Raw genomic sequence first — 11,587 nt, 5'->3', positions numbered from 1 at the left:
ACTGTAACTGTATCATGCAGACATTTAAAATAAGGTATAATGTTTCAATGTATAATCAAGTGACTTTAAATTCTATACACAGGACAAGTAGACCAATGGGTGGAAAATCAGGTAAATATCAAAATTTTGGAGAAAGGACAAAGTAAAATGTACATTGTAAAAGGTTTAAGAAGAGACACAAAGGGAAAAGGCTGTTGTAATACCTTAGGGAATTGAGCCAGTTATGCTAATTTTCTGCCCATGATTAGTATGCAGACATTATCTAACAATTGCTTTTAATACGCAGCATTTCTTTCTTTCCTTTTTTTTTTTTTTGGAGAGGGAGTCTTGCTCTGCTGCCCAGGCCAGAGTGCTATAGAATGATCTCAGCTCACTGCAACCTCTGCCTCCCAGGTTCAAGCAATTCTCTGCCTCAGCCTCTGGAGTAGCTGGGATTCCAGGCACCCATTACGGTACCTGGCTAATGTTTGTATTTTTAATAGAGATGGGGTTTCACCATGTTTGCCAGGCTGTTTTTGTACTCCTGACCTAGTGATCCACCCATCTGAGCCTCTCAAAGTGCTGGGATTATGGGCATGAGCCACCACACTCAGCCAATTAGTAGCTTTTCTGATGAGCTTGATGTTCCCAATATTTTTTGGCTTTTCTGTACTTCCTCATATCTTGCTAGGATTGAAAAAATGTTCAATCTAGAAGAGGCATATTTCCTGTAGATTTAGGTAGAGAAATAAGGGGAAAAAATGAAATGAAATAAAAAATCTTTCTCCTATTATCCTTATATAGTCATAATGGCAGTGTACATTTCTAGCACTTTATACTCACATTTCATTTTTTTAATTTTATATTTGTGATAAGACTGAAAGGCAACGTTATTACCCTCATTTTTTCAGATAAAAAAATTAAGTCTGAACATTTACATATTGTCTAAGATTTTATAATCTATAAGTGGCTTATCTGTACCTTGACTTTTGGTTTCTTAACTCTTTGCTGAAGGATTCTTATTCCAATGTGTGTTTCAGAAGGGTGAGGTGGTGGGAATCATTGGAAGATTTATAGGAAGACTGTCCTTTTCTAAGACAGTTGCCTCTCCTGTACTCTGTCTCACACATCTGGAAGTTAATGACAGTAGTGAGCACTATTATTCAAAGTGACTTTGGCCAAATTCCATCACCCTCAGACCCTGCAAAAATTTTTAGTAGGTTCCTCCACTGTTCCTTATTGGATAAGTCTTAGATGTGTATGACTTTACTATTTAAATGTCTGATTGGTGTCTGGGTAATTTCACATACCTGATTCTTCCGGCACTTGGCTGTGAATGCAGGAACAAGAACTTAGCAATGTGTGCTTTTTGCCAGAAGTTTTAAGAATGAGGTCATAATGGAAAAGCAGAGCGAGTGGGTTGCCCTTTCCATGGTTTTCTACCTTAGCACTGGTGCGTCACCTTCATGACACCTCTTTAGGTCGTGGCATGACCTTTTCTTGTCCAGATAGAGCTCAGTTTTTGCCCTGACTCAGCAGGCTGCCACTGTGACATGGATGGTTCCCTTTGTCTCGCCCTTCTGTTCTGCTGTCCTGTTCCACAGTAGCCGCCAGTCCTGCCTCTTCAGCAGTTTCTAGCTCCAGCAGCTCTTGGCTTCTTGCCCCATGACTGCTCTCCTCTTTGTTGCTGCTACTTAATTTGCCTCTCTTCCTGTTCTCTTTATTCTACTCCAAATTCCCCAATCTGTGTGATGTTCCAGCATGTGGTGAGCATGGGTCTTTATGCTCTTTTAAATTTAAGATTTGCCCAGTTTTTGAAACACTTGAATCCTCTCCTCTGATACTGCTCTTGGGGAAACGACCACTGGACAGTACTTGCTATTGGACTTTTCCTCTCCTCCCCACATGTGACTATGCCTTTTGTGAGGTCTATGTCTTGGCATTGAATGAGGATCTTACTTTCGTAAAGGTTGCAGCATCGCTACTTTTAACCTTCTGCCAGGAAGGGAGGGTCTTATCTCCTCACAGAGCTTGTGATTATTATTCCTTCGCTTGCTACTAAGGATTGCTGAGCTCCAATAGAAAGTGTGAATTCAATTCAAACAATATTCTTGGTTTATCTACTGATTGGCTGCTGACAGGAGATCCAGTTCTTACCCCATATCCTCTGAAGACATCATGTGAAGTGGAAAATCCTGTTTTTTTTTTTTTTTTCTGTGAATACTTTTTTTCATGTTAAAATTATATAATCCATATATGTTAAAAAATTGCGTGAAAGTCTAGTTTGGTCATTAAGTATTTGAAGAGAGTCAGAGTGTTAGCAATCTCATTCTCTTTCTGACTTAACCCTTTCTCTAGCCACAGTGCAGCATAGCTGATACCAACGTGGGGAGAGAACCCGAGCTGCTGCATTAGCGCCACTTGCTCCACAGCAGGTTTCAGCAATAAATCAAAGCTAAGGGAATCCAAGATGAGAAATGCCATGTTTAGGATGACAGGTTCATATCCTAATATTAGTGGGGATGGGCGTAGTTTGAGCTGGAACCTCAAAGCTCATGTTGAAACCTTCAATAATGCAAGCTACTGGGAGAATTGGGAAGCCAAGATTGAGAGGAACCAGGGATGGTGGCAAGGGTGGCTGTTAGCACAAATCATGGTGCTCAGAGGTATATGACCATCTGAGCTTGATCTGGGGTGGCCTAGATTCCCCCTCAGGAGTGGGTGGAGGGTTTGTAACAGGGAAAGAGAGCCTAGTCTGAGGGATGTTTCATGGAAGTTGAGAGAGTAGTAGAACTCTCTATCAGGTGAGAAGTTCAGCACTTCAAAGGGAATTTTTGACCCTCATCAAGGAATACAAAGACAGTTTACAACCCCCATCTGAGAATAGGAGAAAGGTTTGTCAAGGCCATTGCTAAGAGTTCAGAGGGTTATAGCAGGATTTCACACCCAATACGGGAATAAATTCTCAGTGAGCAAGTAGCTGGCCAAGGCTCTCCAGGCCCATTAGAAGACAGCTGTTACAGTTCCTTATAGAAGGTCTATCTTGGTTGAAATTGAATCAGTAACTGGGTGGAACTGAATTTTTTCATTGAGGGAACTAATACCTGCAGAAGAAGGGAGATATGAAGGGTCTAATATTGTGCTGAGAAGGGTGACCAGCTGCCTTGGTTTGACTGGACTGAGGGGGTTCCAGGGACAGAGGACTTCGAGTTTTAAAACTGGGACAGTCTTGGGAAAACCATAATATGTTGGTCAGCCTATAAGGAAAGGTATTTTATAGTCTCAATCAAATGCCTGGGCAAGTATTGCTTAAGGTTAAATAAGAAAAACAAACAAACAAAAACTGTTTCTGTTGATCAAAAATGTGAAATGTAGAGTTGGTAGTAATCTTGGTGAGAAATGAATATTCAATTCTTACTGTACAGATACATATTCAGTGATAGAATCTTAAAATTTCTGAATTGAGAAGAAAGTTGGATATTATTTAATCTCTCATTGTATGAATGATAATATTAGAGTCAGGGAGATTCAATACAAGTTGGATTAGCTAATTATGGGCATACATTTTCTGAGTCCACATTCTTTGCTTGTCCTCATGGAGTTTTTTCTGTATCACCTGAAGATTCTTCTTCATTCCTCTTACCACATACATGCTAGTTATTTTCTCAGATTCAGTAAGCCTGCTTCAGAAGGTTATAGTAAAATCTACTATAGAACTATAAGGATAGCAAATTGTAATGCTTCTACAACAATTATTACTATTACTACTAATAACATTGTTACAATCTTGCCAACACACCATAATGTAGCAGTCTCTCCTTGTGAGTTATCACCTGGAGTTCTTTGTCTCAAAACCAAGAGAATTAAGGAGCATGGACACAAAGGGTGCTGTTGGAGTGAAAGTTTAATACATGAAAAAATAAAGCTCTCTGCTGTAGAGAGTGGACCTGGAAGAGGGTTGCTGTTTTTACAGTTGATACAAAGGCTTTTAAAAGAAACCAATGAAGGCTGGACATCTTATCTGCATAAGGCACAAATTTCTGGTAGCTCCACCCCATCCTCCTAGTGCATATGTGGGCCCTTAGCTTGAGTTACTTATTCCATATTTCTTTGTTTCCCTTACTGGACATATGTTAGGAAACACAATTTTCCATTGTGGCCATGTCTGGGCAAGTCACCTGCGTAGCTTTTCTTATCTGTGCAGCTGTGGGCATGTCTTAAGCAAGTGTATGTCTTGTGCAAATTTCCTTAACTGTGCCTTGCAGGCTGTTACTTTGTTTGAAAGAATTCAGCCAAGGCCCCACCCTAACTACCTGCCTGACCGTTTTTTTTTCCTTTCTCCTCTCTCAACATCACTGCCATTACCACCATTACTATAGTATATGGGGAATATCAGACAATGTTTGTTTCAACCCCATTTCTTAGGTAGGTAGAAACAAAAAACACCATGAATTCAAGGAGTCTAGCAGTACTTCTTGGCTACTGATGTTTCTTTGTCATTCCTACTGTAAATCTTTGAGATGGATACTTAGCTCTGGAGTCAGTAAATTTACTCTTTCCTACATGTTGTCATTTTGCTTACTGGCTGGGCTATAAATCATACTCAGGTCATGCATCCCTGAAGTAGTAAAATACTGCATAGTGATGAAACTTCAACCCCAAAAACTGTTACAAGAGAATTCCATATCTATAGAGTGAGTTAAAATGACAAATAAGTCTTTAAACTTCAAAGTGTAAAGGAACAGATCAATTTCAAGTGGAGGGTCAGCTTGTCATTTCTCATTTTGTGTATTGCCAGGTCCATAATGTCTAGCACACCTGGAGTAGCTCCCTGGGGATTGTCTGCTGCTGAGACTCACAAATAGAAGAAGGATATTTCGAAAAAGTCCATGAATAAGATGTGCTCATGCTTTGAAGTTGCTTCTGGTGAGTACTAGAGAAAAAACAATCCAGATTCTTCACTCTTTCAAATTAATGCTAGAAGACCATGCTTGAGATAAGTCCTTGGTATATCATCTGTCTGCCTTCAAGATTGGTTTGAAGATAAACTTGATCTAGACTCCAAATAGAAAATATAAATTTATATTTTGGCTCTTGAATTTATACAATTACCAAATGGCAGCTTAAATAATTAAATGTTATCAGCAATGATTTTGTGAATGGGGGCTGATATCTTTGCCCAACACGAGGCCTTGACTATTTTAGAATTGAGAAAATATTATTATTTTAAAAAATCTCCTATCATTCCCAGGAGAGCTATGGATTTTTGGAATGGCAAAGATGGGCAAGAGTTGTTACCAGGGGCCTGAAACTACATATCTGGGACTAAAAATATATTCTCACTTACTAGGATAGTGTCAAAGGAAGGGAAATTAATGTTTCAAAATTTAATTGTTTATTTCTAGGAGTCCAGAGAATATTTTTATCAACCACTCCTGAAGCTTACTTTGGTTTAGCAAATCTTCAGGTAGTTCTAAAGTGTCCCTTTATGAGCAGTAGATAATCCCTACGGGGAATTTTCTCTTTTTTAATTTGGATAATGTCACCTGGATCATGCTTTTATATAAGCATGAAATCAATGTTACGTAAGTGGTAATAATCAAGAGTTTCAAGCTTCAATAAATATAAGGTTTATTAAATGCAAACTAAGTGAAGTTCATTGCTTTTGCTACTTAATGAGTGTTTAGCCTAAAATAGTCACCATTTTTTTTTCTGGTATAAAAGACCTTTCATGTACTTGTTGAACACAATTAAAAATTAGCTTCATGAAAAAATCAAATTTAGATGGTTAGTAAATCCATTATTGGGAACTGGAAGATTGCTTTTTAGAATGGAGTAAGAGTGTTTTCTCTATAATATATTGTTTTCAATAAAGGATAAGCTTCTACGTTAACTATTCCAATATTCATTATGAATGAAAGCATAATAAAACTTATCTTGTCAGATTAAGAAGCTCCTGAATCAACCTTTGGAAGACAAAGTGGGGCTTCTGAATAAACTGATTATATTATGGTAGGGTAATGCCAGCAGGCAATCTTAATTATGCTTTCTTCTAGCATGTGATGATATATCCTTTGAAATATAGTGACCAGACACTTGTGGCAGCAACCAACAGTGCAATTTTTAGGGTAGGTGCATTGCATGGTGGTTCTTTGCTTTTCCGCTATACATAAAAACACCTAGTTTTGTCCTTTTCTTCAATTTAGTCCAGCTCAGATTAGATTTTGTAATTCTATTAAGACTAAATTCCTATCTAATCAATAAAACACAAAGTAAAAAAGAAATTTTCTATAGTTTTGTCATGTGCAAATAAACCACCTTCTTTTTGTGGGCGCGGTGGTTGAAAATCTTTATATATTTTTTTGTACTGTCACACCATGTGAGTCAGGCAGATCAAAGCCACCTTGTAGTCTCAGTTTTCCATGTGTAAAATGGAAAAAAATGTACATTTTAGAAGGATGCTGCAAAATAAGCAATAAAATTCTGTAATGTAATATAAAATATTATAGCCATGTGTATGCACAAAAATATTCTTGAAAGTTTCTGTTGTAAGTCTAGATTATGTGAGTAGAAAATTAAATTCACTAGGTGAACAGGTTATTTGAAATTTCATTGATTAATCTTCCTACAAAACAGACTTTCACATGTCATGCTTGCTTAAAGCATAGCAGAGGCCATCAGAAAAGGAAGCCACTATATTTAGAATAGAACTGATGAGAGGATACAGTTTCCGCATATTCCCCTTTAAGTTGTCCTGCATCTTGAATGAACACAGTCCTCCACATAAACATGAGGCTGGATACTGAGCGGAGACTTGCCCTTTAAGTTAGTAAGTTTCCAGTTCTTAGTCAAGTCCAAGCTCTGCACTTGGAGTTAGTCATTCTGATTGGTGATCTAGTCTTGGCAGAGATGTGTTTTGTTTTTTATCACAGAGAGTTGAACTATGCTAATTCACAGAGAACTTACCAGTATACATCATGTTGTGCCCTGTAGAATGCTAGAATATTATAGTATTCATAATCCTGGTATACTTTTATCATCATGTTTTCAGGAAAAATTTTAGACTGTGATTAAATGAATATGCTATTCCACAACAAAACAAAACCCCCAGTGTGGCATATATATGTGGGTGATGGGAAAGAGAATTGACCTTTGTCTACTATTGATTATTGTACATAAAACTATATGCTAACTCATATGAATGAACAGAATATGGCATTGGTATCTCATAGAACTTAGAAAGAGTTGATTTGATTCAAACCTGTTGATAGGCAGAATTATTTTTGTGAATTTGGTAATTAGACATAAATGGGAAACCCTAAAGACCATGTTTACTTAAATCACAATTTGTATGCTCACTCTGTGGTGAATGCAGAAAAGGACATTAGCAAGTGTGGGGACCAAATTTAAAAATGGTCCTCATGATCCTTGCCTCTGGTATCACTCCCATGATTGTCGTATTTTGTGTGGAAAAATGGAGATTATTAGGGTGAGCCTAATCAAATCATGGGTTGTTGAAAACCAGAGATTTCTCTGGCTGGTAGCAGAAGGAAATGTAAGAGGGATGTGAAGTGTAGGAAGGATTCTGGCTGGGTGTGGTGGCTCATGCCTGTAATCCCAGCAGTTTGGGAGGCTGAGGCAGATGGAACATGAGGTCAGGAGTTTAAGACCAGCCTGGTCAAGATGGTGAAACTTTGTTTCTACTAAAAATACAAAAAGTATCCCGGCATGTTGGAGGGTTCCTGTAATCCCAGCTACTCGGGAGGTGGAGGCAGAGAATTGCTTGACCCAGGGAGGCAGAGGTTGCAGTGAGCTGAGATAGGCACTGTACTCCAGCCTGGGTAACAGTACAAGACTCATCTAAAAAAAAAAAAAAAAAAAAAGAAGGATTCAATGTGCTGTCTTTGAAGATGGAGGGGTTCATGTTCAGAGACCAGAGAGCAACCTCTAAGTGCTGAGAGTGATCACTGGCTGACAGCCAGTATTGAAATGAGACATCTACCTTGTGGCTGCCATAGAACTGGATTCCTTCAATTACTGGAGCAATTGGATTCTCCTTCAGAGCCTCCAAACAAGCGTTAAGCATGGTCAACATCTTGATTTCCACCTTGTGAGGTCTGAAGCAGAGAATCTAGTTGCACCCACCTGGACTTCTGATCTATAGTTCTGTGAGCTAGTAAGTGGATATAGTGTTAAGCTGTTAAATCTGTGATAATTTGTCACACAGCATAAAAACTAATACAATGGGGGTAGATCCAGTTCTTTAAATGGGCAATACTGTGTTGGACAAAGGACTTGACAGAAACCTAGAACTTTAAGAAAATGTTAGAAAGTCATCTTATTTTAGCTTTATGTCTTCTAGAAAACAAAAATCAATGATTGAAATTTCCAGTCTGGGCTGAATGGAGACTTCTGAAAGTTTTGTGTCGTTGCTTCAGTAACAGTTCAGCAGGACTGACTTTCATTCCTGTTCACGGAATATACATGTGCAAGAATGAAAAATATAGCTAGTTTTGGTGGCCCAGTTCTTTGAATTTTCCTGTTTGGTCATCTTTAGAGACTAACATATGCTCTTCAGCTATCTCTTTGCTTTTAAGGGATTATAGCAACTGCTCTTGTAAGTTTACTATCTGTAAATTGCTGAAATTTCACAAGAGGGAAAAAGAGATAAGCTCAAAGTAAAAAATAATTTCAGGCAATACAAATCTTGCCAATAGGTGACTAATATGTCAGAGTCCAATATGGCACTAGACGCACATGGGACTATTTTAAAAAGAGGTCTACCAAAATCAAGGAATTCTTCCCTGAAATAACCATACAAATCTTCTTGGAATGTTCTTCTGGACCAAGGCTTCTGCATAACATTTCACAGAAAAGGAAAATGCCTTTGACTGTTAGTTTCATAGTCTGATGCATGGCACACACTTTTCCACCACTTTTGAGCTATAATCAATTAGAGGGCACCAGAAATAGCTTCTAACCAACAGTTTTATATTTCAATATTTTCGACAGATACCGTCTAAAATGTAACCAGATAACATGATGATTGCTTTCTGAAATACTATTTTCTCTATACAAAGCACTTTTTATGGGGCGATAATCTATGACAAGCATGAATTTCTTAGGTAATTTGTCAGATGACAACTATGCCATATGTGTTTTTTAAAAATCAAACTGTATGACTGGCATCAGCTTCAATATTTAGCTCTTCTCATGTCAATAAGATGTTATAACATCAATAAAAGATAATTGCATTTCTTTTTAATTTTAACTTTATTTAATTTTTAAATAGGCAATATATTCACATGGTTTAAAATTGAAAAGTCATAAAAGAGTATTCACAGAAATTCTCCTTTTAACCTTATCTTTCAGCCACTGAGGTTCATTTCCCAGAAAGCATAGTGCCAATTATTCCTGGGTTATCTTTCCAGCATTAGTCTATGCTACTTATACAGAAATCTACCTATCTATATAGATAGATATACTCTGGCTGGTGGCAGAATGGTAAGAGGGATGTGAAGTATAAGACGGATTCAATGTGCTGTCTTTGAAGATGGAGGGGTGTTGGGGTCCTGCAGACCCTGCGGAGGTCTGTCCTGTAGACCTTGACTCAATGACAGATGAATAAGTTCATTCACACAATATTCACTGAATGAGCGGGCTGGGGTGTCTGGGCCACTCACAGACACTTGAGGAGAGTGCTGTAAAGAGATAGCAGCCGTGGGCCCCTAAACGTTGGCCTCACTGGCCTTTATTCCACACACATTAAATGACAAAGGCGTTGAGTCAACACCAATAGAGGACAGAGATTAAAGGCCAGGTTCCAAGGCCTAAAGCAAACACCATTAGTGAGTAATATCCTGGTCTTCCTCCCCGCTGAGAGAGCCATCTGGAATGAGTAAGGGTTAGTTTATAGGACCACATGAGTAAACAAATTAGTTAGGTAAACTCCCCACATTCCTTTGTTTCTACTCTAATTTATTTGACTAAGGGGACAAGGCTGCCTTCAGCCAAGAACTATAATAAAAATCCTTAGGCGTTCCAAAAGGGTTTGTGCGTATTCTCCATAACTAAAATTTCTCCCACCAGCCTGACTGTATCTCCACAGAGGGGGCCACATGCAAGGAACAGAGAGCAACCTCTAAGTGCTGAGAGTGATCACTGGCTGACAGTCAGCAAGGAAATGATACCTCCACCTTGCGGCTACCATAGAACTGGATTTCTTCATATAGGAATTAATGAGCCCCACACATTGGGCACCAGAATGTAGGGAACCAGCCCCACATCACACCCATGGGTACCCCGAGTTTACCCTGAATTTGGTGGTGACAAAGGTATGAGAAAAAGACAGATTAAGAGAGAAAGCGGGACCAAGGGGCCATCACTTATTACTGGAGGAGACAGTGAAGGCCCCAAACTCTGATTGTCCACACTGTTTATTGTTTACAATTACTTTGATCTATAGGGTAGGAGTGGAGTGATGGTGGGGAGAGGGTGACATGATGCTGGAGTGAATCAATCAGTGAACCAATACTGGTGTGTCATTCTAAAGATTGATAGCAGTGGCAGTTTGGGAGTTTCACAGAACAAGAACATGTGGTTATCTTAAGCCTACTATCTATGTGCAGCTGGTGGAATGCGGGCTTCACAGGGAGCCTACATGTTTGGTTACGTCATAGTGCTGTGAAGGGGTTTTACGTCCTTGAGCACAATGTTTATGGTAACAGAGCCTAGGTCACCCTGCACCAGAACATGAGGCATGGAGAAGTTTGCCTCCCCAGAGGCCTCCAGCAGTTTGCTGCAGTTTTTGTTCCCAGTTTATATGTTACTCATAACTAATTTATGTGGACACTCTGTAAGTCCTTTCTCCTTTGCTGCTTCCCCCAACACTTCAACCTCCAGAGTAAATGGATTCTCCTTCAAAGCCTCCAAATTAGAGTCAAGCATGGTCAAAATCTTTATTTCAACCTTGTGAGATATGAAGGGGCCCCTCTGATAAACTTTGTAGAGTGTGTCTTAGAGTTGCCTGTTTTCCCATGTGGTATTAACTCTCTCATGCCTCCAGTGCTACATACCTATCAGAATGGCCGGGCAGTTTCCACAGGTCTACCAGGCAGTAGAAGAGGGGAAGCCCTAGAGCAGGATCGACAGCTGAGTGAAGCATCCGAGGAAAGGTGCTGTGAGGCTACACCTGTGATAATGAGGTGGTTGTTGAGTGACAGTTGCAGTGAAAAACTTTGAGCCAAAAGAACCAGAGAAAAGGCACAAGTCACATTCAACACATGGACCATTTTGGTAAGAGTATGCACAGCACCATGAATGTTAAAGAGGGAGTAAGAAACTGTTATTGATACTGAAATTCTAGCACGGATTCAAATTTTCAATATATTTCTATGATTCTAGAAAGAGACTCATTTTGAAAATTTTTACTCCATGGACTGACTTTTCCTCGTAGTTTCTAATGGGATTTCTTTTATTTTGATAAAATATGTATAACAAAAATGTACCATTTTCATCGTGTTGAAGTGTACAAATTCAGTAGCATTTAAGTACATTCACATTGTTTTGCAAATTAGTGGGCTTTTGTAGGAGAAAATTGTGGTAGAAA

The sequence above is a fragment of the Saimiri boliviensis genome, chromosome 18 (assembly GCF_048565385.1).
Source record: "Saimiri boliviensis isolate mSaiBol1 chromosome 18, mSaiBol1.pri, whole genome shotgun sequence".
In the NCBI taxonomy this organism is placed as follows: Eukaryota; Metazoa; Chordata; class Mammalia; order Primates; family Cebidae; genus Saimiri; species Saimiri boliviensis.
The sequence above is the reverse complement of the archived record's forward strand: the minus strand, read 5'-3'. Positions refer to the sequence as shown.